Source organism: Pinus tabuliformis, chromosome 1_2 (genome assembly GCF_031772625.1).
Source record: "Pinus tabuliformis cultivar Carrire ecotype Pingquan chromosome 1_2, CPIR1, whole genome shotgun sequence".
Taxonomy (NCBI): domain Eukaryota; kingdom Viridiplantae; phylum Streptophyta; class Pinopsida; order Pinales; family Pinaceae; genus Pinus; species Pinus tabuliformis.
The window spans coordinates 648,122,819-648,137,851 of NC_142298.1; the positions used below are offsets into that span (position 1 = coordinate 648,122,819).

A 15,033-nucleotide genomic window follows, 5' to 3' on the forward strand; every position below is an offset into this window, starting at 1 on the left:
AATATTCACGGCAAAGTTGATTTCTTTGAGTGGTCAGGGTTATATGCCCTAAGTCAAAAGTCATCTTAGTAGTCCTACAAAATCAGCCTAGATGTAGTGATGCTCAATGTAAGGGATTCTAGCTGAATGAAAGAGGGCAAAGATAAAGTATAATCCCCCCTCAAATTAATGGAGGAGGGCAAAGATTAAGTATAATCGTTTTCCAAATTATCCTATAATTTTATGAAAAAAAAGGACGAGAAAATTGCTAAAAGAGAAAGAAAGAGAGAAATTGCTATCCAAAGAACCGAGGACTATATAAATCAGGAAAACCATTTGATCCCGCCGTATGAAATTACTATTAAAAACCGGGGACTATATAAATCAGGAAATCATTTGATCACATCGCATTCTTCTCCAAATTAGGATAGCTTCCATGTTGTAATAAAAAGCAAAATTGAAGTTATGCCCAAGCAATTCTCTGTAAGTTGGAAACAAAAATCATTACATAAGACACATTCAAAAGTAGAAAGATGGACCAGCTGATTCAATTCCCCTCAACTTTTTTTAGTTGGCACAAAAAAGTTCATTACATAACACAAAGATACTCAAATGTAGAAACATCGGACCAGATGCCTTCAATTCCCCGCAAGATATGTTGTCGCTCACTGTTTCTGCAGCCTTTCACTGTAGAACCGAACTGGTAATGAAAACTACAACACAGATGGGACTAATACATAAGGATGATTGATCAAAAACGGAATAACTGTACACACATGTATGATCATAAGCAAAAGTATGATGGGGATTCGGCAGAAATGACTAACCATGATTAGTACAAACTTATCCCGCAAAAACAAACAGATTGCAGCAGTACAGGATGGTGATAAGCTGCAACCTCTTCCTTTTTCTCCTGTAAAAACTTACAGACTTGGCTCAATAATGAAGGCCAGTCAGACATCGTTAATATTTTCTTGTGCATGCCTGGAATCAACATGACTTTCGCAGCCAAACGCAGCCAATGTCGAGTTACAGAAGAACAAGAAACCTAATTTTGGTCACGAACCTAGCAGCCTCCTTTTCACTGGAAAATTTGAAACCCAATTCGAACTGGTATAGGTCAAACTGGGAATGAAACCCTACGAACTTTTCCAACTTTTCTCGTTATTTCCAATCCTTGGAATATAGAAACCACAGAAAGCATTTAAGCAGCAGAATGCAAAGAATCCTTCCGTTTGTATGGCCCCTCAAATCCCTCATGCATCAGCGAGGACAGATTCGCATAGCGTCGGAGTGCATTAAGCACAGTTGCTAGGAAGATGGCAGCAAAAAGTTGAAAGGGACCAGAGGTAACGTGGTCAACAAATGAAGCAAAAAGTCTTAAAAATATAATATATATCGCTGCTACTCCCTTACAGCCACTACCGGCCCTTGAATGCCTCGGGAGGAGATATATATGGGATTGTGTCAGTTCGATACACGACTGAACTCATGTCATGGCTATCTCCAAGTTTCCAACGGGTCCCCTCTCCGAATACAAACGACCCTTTGTATTATCCAATCACACTAAATGTTGCCATCGCTTTCCATCTTCCTTTCCGCTTCCCTTTGAACAAAGTACACCAGAGAAGGAACAGGACGCGTAGAAAGCATTTCCATGGGCACATCATATAGAACGAAAGTTAAAAAGGGTTGACATGGGCACATCATAGTTAAATTGTCCATACGCAACAAGTCACAGAAAGTACACCCGAGAGGGAATAGGAGGAAGGTTAGAAAGTACACACGAGAAGGAATAGGTTAGAAAGGATTTCCATGGCCACATCATAATGTAATTGTCCATACGCAACAACCAGAATTTGAAGAGTGCCGGTCATAATAATATGATAGTTGATAGAGCTATGGACTCAGGTTCAACGCACATGACGGCACGCTGGAAGATAAGTGCGAAAAAGCAAAAACGGAGGCAAAGAGTAGATTGTAGAAGACATGGACGAAGAGGATTCAATACATGACTTTAGAGAAAGATTGACATTGAGATAAATCAAGCAAAGCAATCATGGAGCTTGATAAGGGGCATTCAAAATCTCCAACCAATCATGGAGCTTGATAAGGGGAATTCAAAATCTCCAAGCAATCATGGAGCTTGATGAGGGGCATTTAAAATGTATCATGGAGCTTGATGAGGACATTTAAAATGTCTCATTTTCCACACAAGCATCTTGTAATTTGACCCAAATTATAGTTGGTTTCTAGAATCAATCATGGAGCTTGATGAGGGGCATTTAAAATGTATCATGGAGCTTGATGAGGACATTTAAAATGTCTCATTTTCCACAAGCATATTGTAATTTGACACAAATTATAGTTGGTTTCTAGAATCACTTTTGCTTGGTCATTAGATGGTTATGAATAACATGCGGGTTGTTCATTAGGTGGTTATAAATAACATGGAGCCTTGACAAGGAGCATTCAAAATCTCCAAGCAATCATGGAGCTTGATGAGGGGCATTTAAAATGTCTCATTTTCCACAGGCATATTGTAATTTGACACAAATCATAGTTGGTTTCTAGAATCACTTTTGCTCGGTCATTAGATGGTTATGAATAACACTGAATCACTTTTGCTTGGTCATTAGATGGTTATGAATAACATGCGGGTTGTTGATTAAGTAGTTATAAATAACATGTTGTTACTAGGGGCATGATAGAGGTCACCCAAACCGAGAGCCATCATAGTAACGTTGAAGTAGACCACAGCCTTCCAATGGGAAGTTTTGAACTCAAAGTTACCATTGGTGGTTTTAATTGTGAAGTTTTGAACTCAATGCCTCCTGGAGTCTGAAGATCGAAGGAGATCGAATGAAACATGCAAGTTATAATCCTAAAAGATTCACTAGTTTATTGGGTGCTAAAACCATTAGATTTTAATGAAAAAACTTATTCTGTTAGACTGATTAGAGGGTGTGTTGTTTCCTAATAAATAAATATAGAAAAATAATAATAATAAATCATGAGATGATAAGTATGTATGGACAAAAAATAGTGGAACATCTAAAATAAAGATAAATTATTTATTTTGTTAGTGTTGTATCAATAAAAATAAATTATTTGATAAATTATTTGTGTTTTAGTTTTGAAGATGAAGTCGAGGGCATTCGATAAGAGAGGATGCTTAAGTTAGCGTTTGATTAAGTGAGATAAAAAGGATAAATATAAATTTGTTTATATTTTTAGAATATATATATATATATATATATATATATATTTATTAAAATTATTAGTATTATAATAAGTAATAAAAATGATTAACTTTTTTGTTATTGGTTTATATTTTGAAAAAAAGGAAAAGAAATCAAAGTTTATTTATATTTTTTAAACAGGAATATATGAATGAAAGATGTTCTTCATAACTCAAGATTTAATGTTTAATTTTTTTATATAAAATATTATGGTTTATTATTGTATATGTTGTTAATATCATTACTTATAATATATATTAGAAATCCATATATAAGTATCAATTTATAATAAGAATCAAAACACTTATTTTATTATACATATTAAGTTGTTATAATAATAATAATAAAAAACAACATAAGAATTAACTAAATTATATTTTTATATAAAATTATTGTTATTATTATTATTGTTATTGATAATTGATAAAAAAAAAAATCAATATATAAGTTGAACATATTACATTTTTTTAAAATATCTAATAAGATTCTTCACCATTAAGATTTACCCTCAAATTATTATGGAGATTAGTAATATGTAAATAATCATTGTTACAATACCATGGACCAATATCATGGCTTATCAATACCACATGCCCAAAAAACCATTACTCATCTCATATTACATTTTTTAATAAATGAATTTCATTAATAGGAAAAAAAGGGCCTAACTACTTCCAAAATAAATCTTAACCTTTGATTTGTGTATATTATTAATAATATTCTATGGAGGTTAAATCACTACCATCCATCTAATATTTATTGAGCATTAAATTAAAATTATGGAATTCCTATTTCAAAATAGACATATTTATTGGCAGAAATATGTAAATGGCCAAATATCCTAGCTCAAGTGGTTTGGTGAACCATTTGTTTTATACCATGAGTAGGTTCAAGTCTTCAATCTATTAATAACATTTATATAATATCATATGGAAAATTTTCATTATTATTAAAATATAATATATAATTGTCATTTTATTAGTATAAATGTAGTTTTGAAATTTTGATGGGTGTTAGTGTAGTTTTAAGAAGTGGAGTGAGAGTATTTGATAAAAGAGAATGAATAAATAATATTGTATAATTTATAATATATAACTATTTTTGTTTAGTGTAGATGTAATTTTTAAAAGTTTAAATAATATTATTGTAATTTTAAGGATTAGATAGAGAATATTTGGTATAAGAAAATATTTTTTAAGTTGTTTTTAGTTGTCTCATTAATAATGGAGTTGTTTATGTTAGGATATTCCGACACATAGGATATAGTTAAGTTCAACTTGGTCTAGTATAGAGTTAGGTTAGAGTTAGGTAAAGTGTGTTTCTTTACCGTTGTACATTTTGTAACTTACAATCCGACGGTCACGATATGTAGTGATCCGACGGTTCACTCTCACCTCGGTATTACCGACACTTGATCCGTGGCTTGACACCCGATTGGTCCATGAGTTCTATTTAAAGCGCATGGAGGGTCATTGTTCGGGTAATCCGTGCATGAGAGAAGCTTATGTAAATTTTCATTCTTTGATTAATAAATTGCCTGTAGTACCCACGTTGGGACAGGCCGTGGACTGTTTCCCTCCTTGCACTTTGAGGGTTTTAACCACGTCAAAAATATTGGTGTATTGATCTGTGATCTGGTTGTGAGCGGTGTCCTTTTGGTATTCTTTCTGAGGAACTTACCCTGTAAATTTCTACATGGTATCAGAGCTATTTGAGGGCCGCGTCCGTTGGTGATCCAAATCTGAAGCCGGTAGAATTGCATGCGGCTGTCGTTTCCTAGATCTGCTTTTTCTGACTGCTTTCGGGCCGAGTGGACTGCTCTGTTGCGTTCGGAGCATCTGTTCCAGTGAGGAACCCCTTTCGTTTCACGCGAAAAGGTTTCCGGTAGCCCTAGCTGCGTCATTTTTCAGATCGGGAGGTATACAGTGTTTTTTGCAGTTTATTGTTATTTTCTCTCTGCTTATTTCGGTCTCAGTTTATTTAGCCTTTTTTTTTAATCGGATCTATACCTTTCATTTCTGCGTATGCTCTTTGCCCCGCGACTCTGTGCGATCTGGGCGAATCAGAAACAGAAAGGAAGGATTTTTCTCATGCGTATGCTCTTTTCCCTGCACCTTAGTGTGATCTCGGAAAATCAGAAACATTGAGAAAAATATTTAGTTTTTCGGCTAAAGCTAACTTTGAGATTTTTTTTTTTAAATTTCTAGTTTTTTGGCTAAAGCTAACTTCGAGCCGCAAGGTTCGTTTTTCTTTGCATATTCGTGTTGGGTTTTGTGTTTTGTGTTTTGTAGGGAAAAAGAGCTTTCTCAAGGCAAGCACGCAAACCAAGGCCCCCCCCCCCCTCTCTCTCTCTCTCTCTCTCAAATTTTTTGTATAGATCAATTGGTTCAAAGCTATTTTAAGAGAATAGAGGTCTTGGGTTCAAGTCTCCATTTTGTGGGGGCGGATTTTTTTTCATTCCCGCACATTCGCGCACCTTGCCGGCAACGTCAACAATTTTTTTTTCAAAAAGCCATAACTTCTTCATCCGGAAGCCTTTTTCAGAGCCGTTTTTTTTAAAACCGCCTATTTTTTCGAGATCTATCCATTGGAACACTTACTTTCAGCATCTTCAGCTTCAGTTTTTTTTTTTTTTTTAAATGGAAAGTCCATGCCAAGTCATTCTTGACAGCACTAACTACTTCCAATGGGTAGCCTACATGGAAGATTTACTTAGAAGTAAAGGTCTCTTCAGAATAGCCACAGACCAAGAGAAGAAACCAAAAGATGAAGACAAGGCTGCAAAATGGGAAAATAGACAAGATCAAGCACGTGGTTTGATAGGGATGTCTATTTCTCCTGATCTTAGATTCCACATTGCAGAACTTGAGACTCCTCATGAAGCATTAGAAAAACTCGCTAAAGTTTTTGGAATCAAAAATGAAATTAGAGCCCATCAACTTGAAAATGAGTTGCTTACTTTGGATCCTAATAATTTTTCTTGCATTGAAGATTTCTTGTCCAAATTCAAGACCCTTAGATATCTCTTGGAAGGTGTTAAAGTTAAGAAAGAAGATGGTAACCTTATTTATTCCATCCTTACTAAGTTGGGACCAGCCTACTCTGTATTTGTTTCCACTTTCCATTCTACAAGGGAAGCTTTCATTTGTCAAGGAAAAGACTACAAGGCCCCTTCCTTTGACTCCTTTTGTGATTCCTTAATAAGAGAACAAGAAAAACTCTTACACCTTGGTCTTCTTAATCTTGGAAACTCTTCCGCGAAAGCGTTAGCCGCCCAGCAGCAACCAAATTCAAAGCATCCTAAGAAGTCATATCCTCAAAAGAATGGTCCTAAACCATCTCAGCCTCAAAATGAAAGATCATTTCAGCAAAATGATAAGACCAATAAAAACAAATGGAAGAAGACTGATAGACATTGTAACTTTTGTAATCGAGATGGCCACTTAGAATCTAAATGCTTTAAGAAGATGGAAGCCTTGGAAGCCGCAATGAAGAAACATAACATCCATGTGGAGCCTACTTCAACTTCAACTTCCGGAATGGCACTTTCTGCATGTCGTTGTCAATCATCTCAGTCTGGTTATGCATTAAATGTATCTTCTTCTTCTTCTCATTCTCATGAGTGGCTCATTGATTCTGGAGCCTCTTATCACATGGCCAAAAACCAAGCCATGTTTTCTTCTTTAAATGATTGTAACACCAAAAATATATATATTGGTGATGATAGATCTCTTAATGTTGTAGGGACTGGAACTGTTCATCTAGACAATGGTCAGTTTAATGATGTATTATGTGTTCCAACCTTATCCTGCAACCTTCTATCTGTCTATCAGATAACTCATTCAGGTGAAGGTAAAATTGTTGAATTTTCACCTCATGATGTTGTAATCAAGGATCTAAAAGATCCTAAACAGATTCTAGCTACTGGTCTTGCTGATGATTCCAAAAGGTTGTATAAGTTTCACAACTTTGGGTCATCAAATCTTCCCTCAGTATTTGTTGCTCATAATGATGAAGTGAGCAAACTTTGGCATGAGCGATTTGGTCACTTAAACTATCGCTCCCTTCAGCATCTATGTAAAGAAAATATGGTGACAGGTCTTCCTATGGTATCTTGCAGAGATGGTGTTTGTTTCGGATGTGTACTCGGAAAACATCATCGGGACAGTTTTGACAAACGTGCCTCTTGGCACGCCTCAGCCCCTTTACAGCTTGTGCACAGTGATTTATGTGGTCCTCTTCCTGTTGCTTCATTCTCTGGCTGCAAGTACTTCTTAACTTTCATTGATGATTTCTCCAGACGCACTTGGGTATACTTCTTAAAACTCAAGAGCGAAGTATTTAACACTTTTTTGGCCTTCAAAGCCTTTGTTGAAAAACAATCTGGACATCAAATTCTTAAGCTAAGAACTGATAATGGTGGAGAATATGTTAAAAACACATTCATCAACTTTTGCACCGAAAATGGAATTCAAATGCAACATACTGTTCCATACACTCCACAACAAAATGGTGTAGCTGAAAGGAAAAATCGCACCTTAAAGGAAATGGCTAATTGTATGCTGCAATCTAAAGGACTCAGTCTTAGTTTTTGGGCCGAAGCAATTAATTGTGCAAATTATATAATCAATCGCACTCCTACTAAGGTTCTAGAGAATATCACTCCAGAAGAAGCTTGGAGTTCCATTAAACCAGATGTAAGTCACTTTCGTGTGTTTGGAAGTGAAGCATGGGCCCATATTCCAGATGAAAAGCATAAAGCTTTAGAACCTAAGAGTGAGAAATGTACTTTTGTTGGATATTCTGAAGATGTAAAAGGTTATAGACTTATTCCATTTAAGTCCAAAAATGTTATCATTAGAAGAGATGTAAAATTTGATGAAAATAAATCGGCCTGCGAGCCTAGTCCGGCGGATGTGCCACCTCTTCCTATCTCTTCTACTTTTGAAAACATTTCTTCTTCAGATGATGAAAGCGAGGATGATAATCCTCCCCCACCTTCTCAGGATCCTCAACTTCCAAGATGGGTCCGTGCTACTCGGGATGCAGCAGGTGATCTTGCCGGTGATCCTACAGATCAGCGACGTACACGTTCTCAGTTTGAAAGAGCCTCTTCTTTACTGGCTCAAGCTCCAGTAAATCATGATCCTGACACTTTTGCAGAAGCTTCAGGCCATCCACATTGGGAAGCAGCTATGAATGAAGAATATCATTCATTGATGACAAATGATACATGGGATCTTGTTCCTCTACCAAAGGGACGCAAACTTGTTAGATGTAAATGGGTTTACAGAACCAAGTATGGACCAGATGGGAAAGTTGATAAACATAAAGCTCGTCTCGTTGCTAAGGGCTTTTCACAGGTTGAAGGCATTGACTACACTGAAACCTTCTCCCCTGTTGCCAAAATGAACTCTATCCGCCTTGTTCTTTCCCTTGCTGCCTCTTTAAAATGGGAAGTCCATCAGATGGATGTTAAATCTGCCTTCTTGCATGGGGACTTGCAGGAAGAAATCTATATGGAACAACCCATTGGCTTCATACAAACAGACTCCAGCCTTGTTTGTCGACTTAAGAAATCCCTTTATGGCCTCAAGCAAGCTCCTCGGGCTTGGTATGCCAAAATGGATAGCTTTCTTTTAGAATCTGGCTTTTCTAGGTGTCATTCTGACAATACTGTCTACACCAAGAAAGTGGGCAACTCTCTTATCATCCTTGTTCTTTATGTTGATGATCTTATTCTTACTGGTAGTGATCCCAACCTTATAAACCATGTGAAGTCCAGCCTTAAAAAGAAATTTGAAATGACAGACTTAGGACACTTACACTATTTTCTCGGTCTTCAAGTCTTGCAATCCCAGGAGGGTATTTTCCTTTCCCAGTCCAAGTATGCTTGTGATATTCTTCGTCATTTTCACATGGAAGACTGTAAGCCAGCCCCTTCTCCCTTTCAGTCTGGAGTCAAACTTTCAGTCTCTTGTACTTCTCCTGAAGTTGATGCTACCTTATACCGTCAACTTGTCGGAAAACTCTTGTATTTAACCCATACTCGTCCTGATCTTTCCTTTGCTGTTGGCCTTGTTGCTCGTTTTATGCAAAACCCCCGTGAAAGTCATTGGAAAGCAGCTAAAAGAATACTTCGTTATGTTCGAGGTACAGTACAGTTTGGGATTCATTACAGTGCCAAAGCAGCTCCTCTGTTAGTTGGTTTCACTGATTCTGATTGGGCTGGTGACCCTGATGATCGGAAGTCTACTGCCGGTTATGTCTTCACTCTTGGTTCAGGACCTATTACATGGGCTTGTAAGAAACAGGCTGCCATTTCTCTTTCGTCAGCAGAAGCAGAGTATCGTGGTGCCGTGGAAGCTAGTAAGGAAGCCTTGTGGCTTCGTCAAATCCTATCAGAGTTTGGCTTTGAGCAGCAGCATCCAACCACACTTTGGTGTGATAATCAAAGTGCCATTCAGCTATGCAAAGATCCAGTCCAGCATCAGCGCAGCAAACACATTGAACTACACATGCACTTCATCAGAAAGCTCATTCATGACCATGTTCTTGAAGTGCAATATTGTCCAACAGATGATCAGGTTGCAGACATCTTCACAAAGGCTCTCACAGAGGCGAAGTTCACTAAACTTCGATATATGCTTGGAGTTCAGGAAGTTGTCACTAAGGGGGGATAGGCTCTAGTGCCTCCTTCCTTCTCCTATTGTGTCATATTTGTAAATCCTTCAATCCTATCCCAAGTTGTTCTTAAGGGGGGATGTTAGGATATTCCGACACATAGGATATAGTTAAGTTCAACTTGGTCTAGTATAGAGTTAGGTTAGAGTTAGGTAAAGTGTGTTTCTTTACCGTTGTACATTTTGTAACTTACAATCCGACGGTCACGATATGTAGTGATCCGACGGTTCACTCTCACCTCGGTATTACCGACACTTGATCCGTGGCTTGACACCCGATTGGTCCATGAGTTCTATTTAAAGCGCATGGAGGGTCATTGTTCGGGTAATCCGTGCATGAGAGAAGCTTATGTAAATTTTCATTCTTTGATTAATAAATTGCCTGTAGTACCCACGTTGGGACATGCCGTGGACTGTTTCCCTCCTTGCACTTTGAGGGTTTTAACCACGTCAAAAATACTGGTGTATTGAGGTTGTGAGCGGTGTCCTTTTGGTATTCTTTCTGAGGAACTTACCCTGTAAATTTCTACAGTTTATAGTGTGATTTTGTAGAGTTTTAGGTGATTTATATTATTTAAATTAGTTTTTGATTGTATATATGGATTCAACAATATGAAAAAGTCGAAGACACTTCTATTGTGCAGGATTTACCCATCAATCTTGTGATATAAATGAATTCTGACTAAATTTTAAAAAAATTAAACGAGAAAAATCTACCAAAAATCTACTGAAAAAACTTCCAAAAAAATCATAATAAAGATGAAACACAATGATGGATAAAAGTGGTCATACTCGTAAGAGATGCGATGAATGAAAGTTTATACATACTTTTAAGCAGAAGCGCGAAAGTAAGTAAGTTGTTTGTCGTAGGTTATTTGACTTCAAATGGCATTTTGATTGATCATTGTATAAATCGCTAACAGCATCACATGATGCCTTTGGAAATGGTTTGAGTTTGATACATGGTTTAGAAAAGATGTGATAATATTTCATTAGGAAAATCATGTGTGATCGATCATTGTTGATTGTGAGTGAAGTTTATGAATTATATTTAATTGTGTTTTTTAAATATTATGATATAGTTGTTTAAAAAGTGAACTGGTATAAATCGTTAAAATTCAAGTAGAATGGGTGATCAATTTATTCATGATAATTATTAAGTTGTTCTGGTTTGAGTGTTTTGTGAGAGAGAGAGTTTCAGTGTGAAAGTTATAGAGGGAAAATTATTTCACGAGTCTCAGCCCATCTTCGCATAATTTTTTTGGTAAGACTCAGGACCGGATAAGACACAGCTGGTCGAGCTACCATGGTAACTATATGTAATCCATACATGACGTGATTCAATAGTGAATATGTTGCGGTGTAGTTCTGGTTGTAACTATATGTAATCCATACATGACGTGATTCAATAGTAAATATGTTGCGGTGTAGTTCGGTAGCTATCTGAGTTTTTTATAAAAGAGTTTTTTCAAAATAAAATTAACAATTTTCAGTTTGTTAAGTGAAATTTTCACAATGTAAATGTCTCTAAAATTTTTGAATATTAAATTTACTTATAATTAAAAGTCAAAAACAAATTTAAATAACACAAATCAAAATTTAACCACAATTTTTTAACATAATTCAAACCAAAAATTCATTTATAAACCCAACTGCTGTAATAACTACTTAATCCACAAATTAGACAATTGGCATTTCTTCCATTTACTTGCACTTGCACTGACATGTTTTATTCTTGTACTGCTCACATGTCCACTCACTGTGGAAAATCCAGGTAGTGTCACCTTGCATCATGCCCCTCACGTGTTGTATCTGACCGTATTGATTTACTGTCGGACACCTACCCCGTCAATAATTGGTTTAACTTAGCTGGGATAGCGTGATCGGCATTATCAGTTTGCATTAGATCCAACAGCCCATGTCTGCTGGCGCATTTCATGCTATACCAAGACACGTAGTCTGCAACATTTACCATTTCCTTCACCCGCCTGCAATCTGCAAGTATAAGCGTTCACCAGCAATTAATTATTTCGGAAGCTCAAGGTCGATCCCCGCGACAAGGAAGGACTCTGCAAGTATAAGCATTTACCACCCATTAATTATATTGGAAGCTCAATGTCGATGGCCGCGACAAGGTAGGACCTATCGTCACCCGACGCACAGGTATTTACCTCATCTTTCGTAATTAAAATGCATGTTGCTCTATGTTTAAAAGTATATAGCAAGATATTAAGTGCTTTCAACGGTTTTGTTGACCACCGTTTCCTGGATATCATCGCTCGCATTTCTGAGTCTTTTGTCTGCCATTACTGGCCATGGTTGTCTGTCCTGATCTGAGCTTCAGTTCCTGTCATTCAAGCATTAAAAGGTAGGTCAACCCTGATTAAAATTTGATTAAAATTGGACACTCTGTAGTAATTCAAAAAAAAATTGAAGTCATTTATTCAAGAGCATAAATATTTCCTTATTTAAGATTCATTAAGTTCGATTCCAGACAGCAAACCTGTTTTTAATGCAAAATTTGGAAAAAAAAATAACATTTTTTAAAATTTAATCTTTCTAAAAAATAAATTAATTTCTTATAATATTATTTATATTATATATAAATTTCATAAAAATATTTTTAATATTAATTTAATCAAAACCCTCATAGATATCGATCCTCATAAAGATCCTAATATCTACAGGAGACAAAATAGCCGTTATATAGGTTAGGTAATGACTCCTCCATGGGTATTGGGTTGATCCGGATTCATTGGGTTTAGATAAAATAGCCGTTATATAGGTTAGGTAATGACTCCTCCATGGGTATTGGGTTGATCCGGATTCATTGGGTTTGGGTATGTGGTGAAACTAAAGAGAGTTTTGCAGAAGTATAATTTTTGGTGGTGTAAAGTAGTTATTAGGTTTGATGGTGGGTCTAGTTTATAAGAGTCTAAAAAAAATTTTATCGGTTCACTGTAGAAAAAAAAATGTTTTTAAGGACCAGATACATATAAAATCCATAATAATCTATAATATGTGATATGTATAGATAATATAGAAAGATTATTATAAATATTGAAATTTTATATGTTTATTAGATAAATTAAAATTTTAAAATATCATAGTTTGTTTTTGTGATCCATAATAAATTAAGAAAAGCTTTTCGTAAAAATCACATAAGAGAATTTTTTGGTCAACGCATTTCGAACCAACTAATGTGGTTCTTCATCATCAATATTAGATGAATGAATTAAGAAAAGTCTTTTGGTAAAAATCACATAAGAGAAATTTTTGGTATCGAACCAACAAATGTGGTTCATCATCAGTATCAGATGAAGAGGCAGAGCAATAGACCATGGCAATGGCTTAAATAGAAAACAATGTAACACTTGAAATTATGGTATCTACATTGCTCTCTATTTAACTAGGCAAAGCAGCAGACCATGGCAACGACTTAAATAGAAACAATGTCGACCATGGCAACGACTTAAATAGAAAACAATGTCGCACTTGAAATTATGGTATCTACATTGCTCTCTATTTAAGCCTTTGCCATGGTATGTCACTTCATCTAATCAAGAGACCAACCACTTAAATAGAAAACAATGTCGCACTTGAAATTATGGTATCTACATTGCTCTCTATTTAAGCCTTTGCCATGGTTTATCTCTTCATCTGGTGCCGATAAACCACACTGATTGGTTTGAAACTAGTTGACCAAAAATTTCTTTATGTGATTTCTACCGAAAGACTTTTCTTAATATCATAGTTATCAATATGAATCATCAATATTTTAATTTATATGATAAGATAGATCTATTTAAATTATATAAATTTCACATCTCTATATTATTTGTTTTTGTAATTTTATTAAAATTGTTATAATATATATTGTTAAAGGTATATGCCATGGTATTTTTCTTAACATGTTTTATATTTTTTATATTTTTAATGTAAATATTAGTAGATATCAAACTACTTGAAAAAAAAAAAAAAATCATAAAAAATAATTAAATTATAGCTTTATATAAGTTGTTGTTGTTACTCTTATAAATATTAAATGAATCAATATATAAGTTAAACATATGTACATTTGAAAAAATATGTAACAAGATTCCTAATCATGGGGATTTAGCCTCGCTTTACTATGGATATTCTTAACCTATAAATAGGCTTGGTTACTATGGGTCAATATCATAATTTACTAATTTCACATTACCACTTTACCATGGAGATTCTTAACTTGTAAATAAGTTTTGTTACAATACCATGGGTCAATATTGCGTGGTTTACTAATTCAACATTACCACTATACCATGAAGATTCTTAACCTATAAATGGGATTGGTTAAAATATTACAAGCCAATATCATGGTTTAGTGATTCCACGTTCCGAAAAAACCATAACTCACGTTCATATGAGATTTTTTTTAATTAATCAATTTAATTAAAAGGGAAAAGAGGACATAAGTACTTTTGAGATAATCTCAGTAATCTAAAATATTTTGTGAGGTTAAATGCCTAACATTCATCTAATAATTATTGATAATTAAATTAAAATTTCCTATTCTAAAATAGACAATTGAATTGAGCATATTTATTACTTTTATTATTATTTTTATTACTTTTTACTTTTAATTATTTTTTAAATTGAGTGAACATTATCTATCATTATTATTTTATTTAAAAGTAAATCCATAAAATGGGTTACATTTTTGAACTACAAATGACCATAAAATTTTAAAATTTCACTCTTTTATCAAACTAAATCTCTCAAAATTCATATAAACTCTATGAATTCTAATTTGAAGTAAAAAAAAATTAGAAAATATTATCTTAACAATATTTTATCAAATTAATATTAAGATCATATAATTATCAAACGTTTATTAAATCAAATATTTATTTTACAATTTTTAACATATCTTAACCGTGATACATGTGTATAACTTTTATATATAAATATGACATTTAAAAAAACACTAATCAATGCATATTTGAAACTTTATTTTGTTATTCAAAGCCAATTTTTAACACCGTACTCCTACCAAAAAAACATTAAACATGACACTCCCAATTGAACTCATATGGAAGTCATATTTGTTTTCAACTTGTCTAAACCTTAAACATATTATTTCATATTTC

The 15,033-nt window shown here is 34.7% G+C and overlaps 1 long non-coding RNA gene across 1 annotated transcript; it reads right to left on the reverse strand.

Annotated features, from left to right (window-relative positions):
- Positions 1 to 501: 501 nt before the first annotated feature.
- On the reverse strand, positions 502 to 1,379 carry LOC149207350 (uncharacterized). The gene is made up of 2 exons (XR_016252004.1): positions 807 to 1,379; positions 502 to 692 (listed from the first exon to the last, which is right to left on the reverse strand). It is a non-coding gene; the product is annotated as an uncharacterized LOC149207350 (long non-coding RNA).
- Positions 1,380 to 15,033: the final 13,654 nt, after the last annotated feature.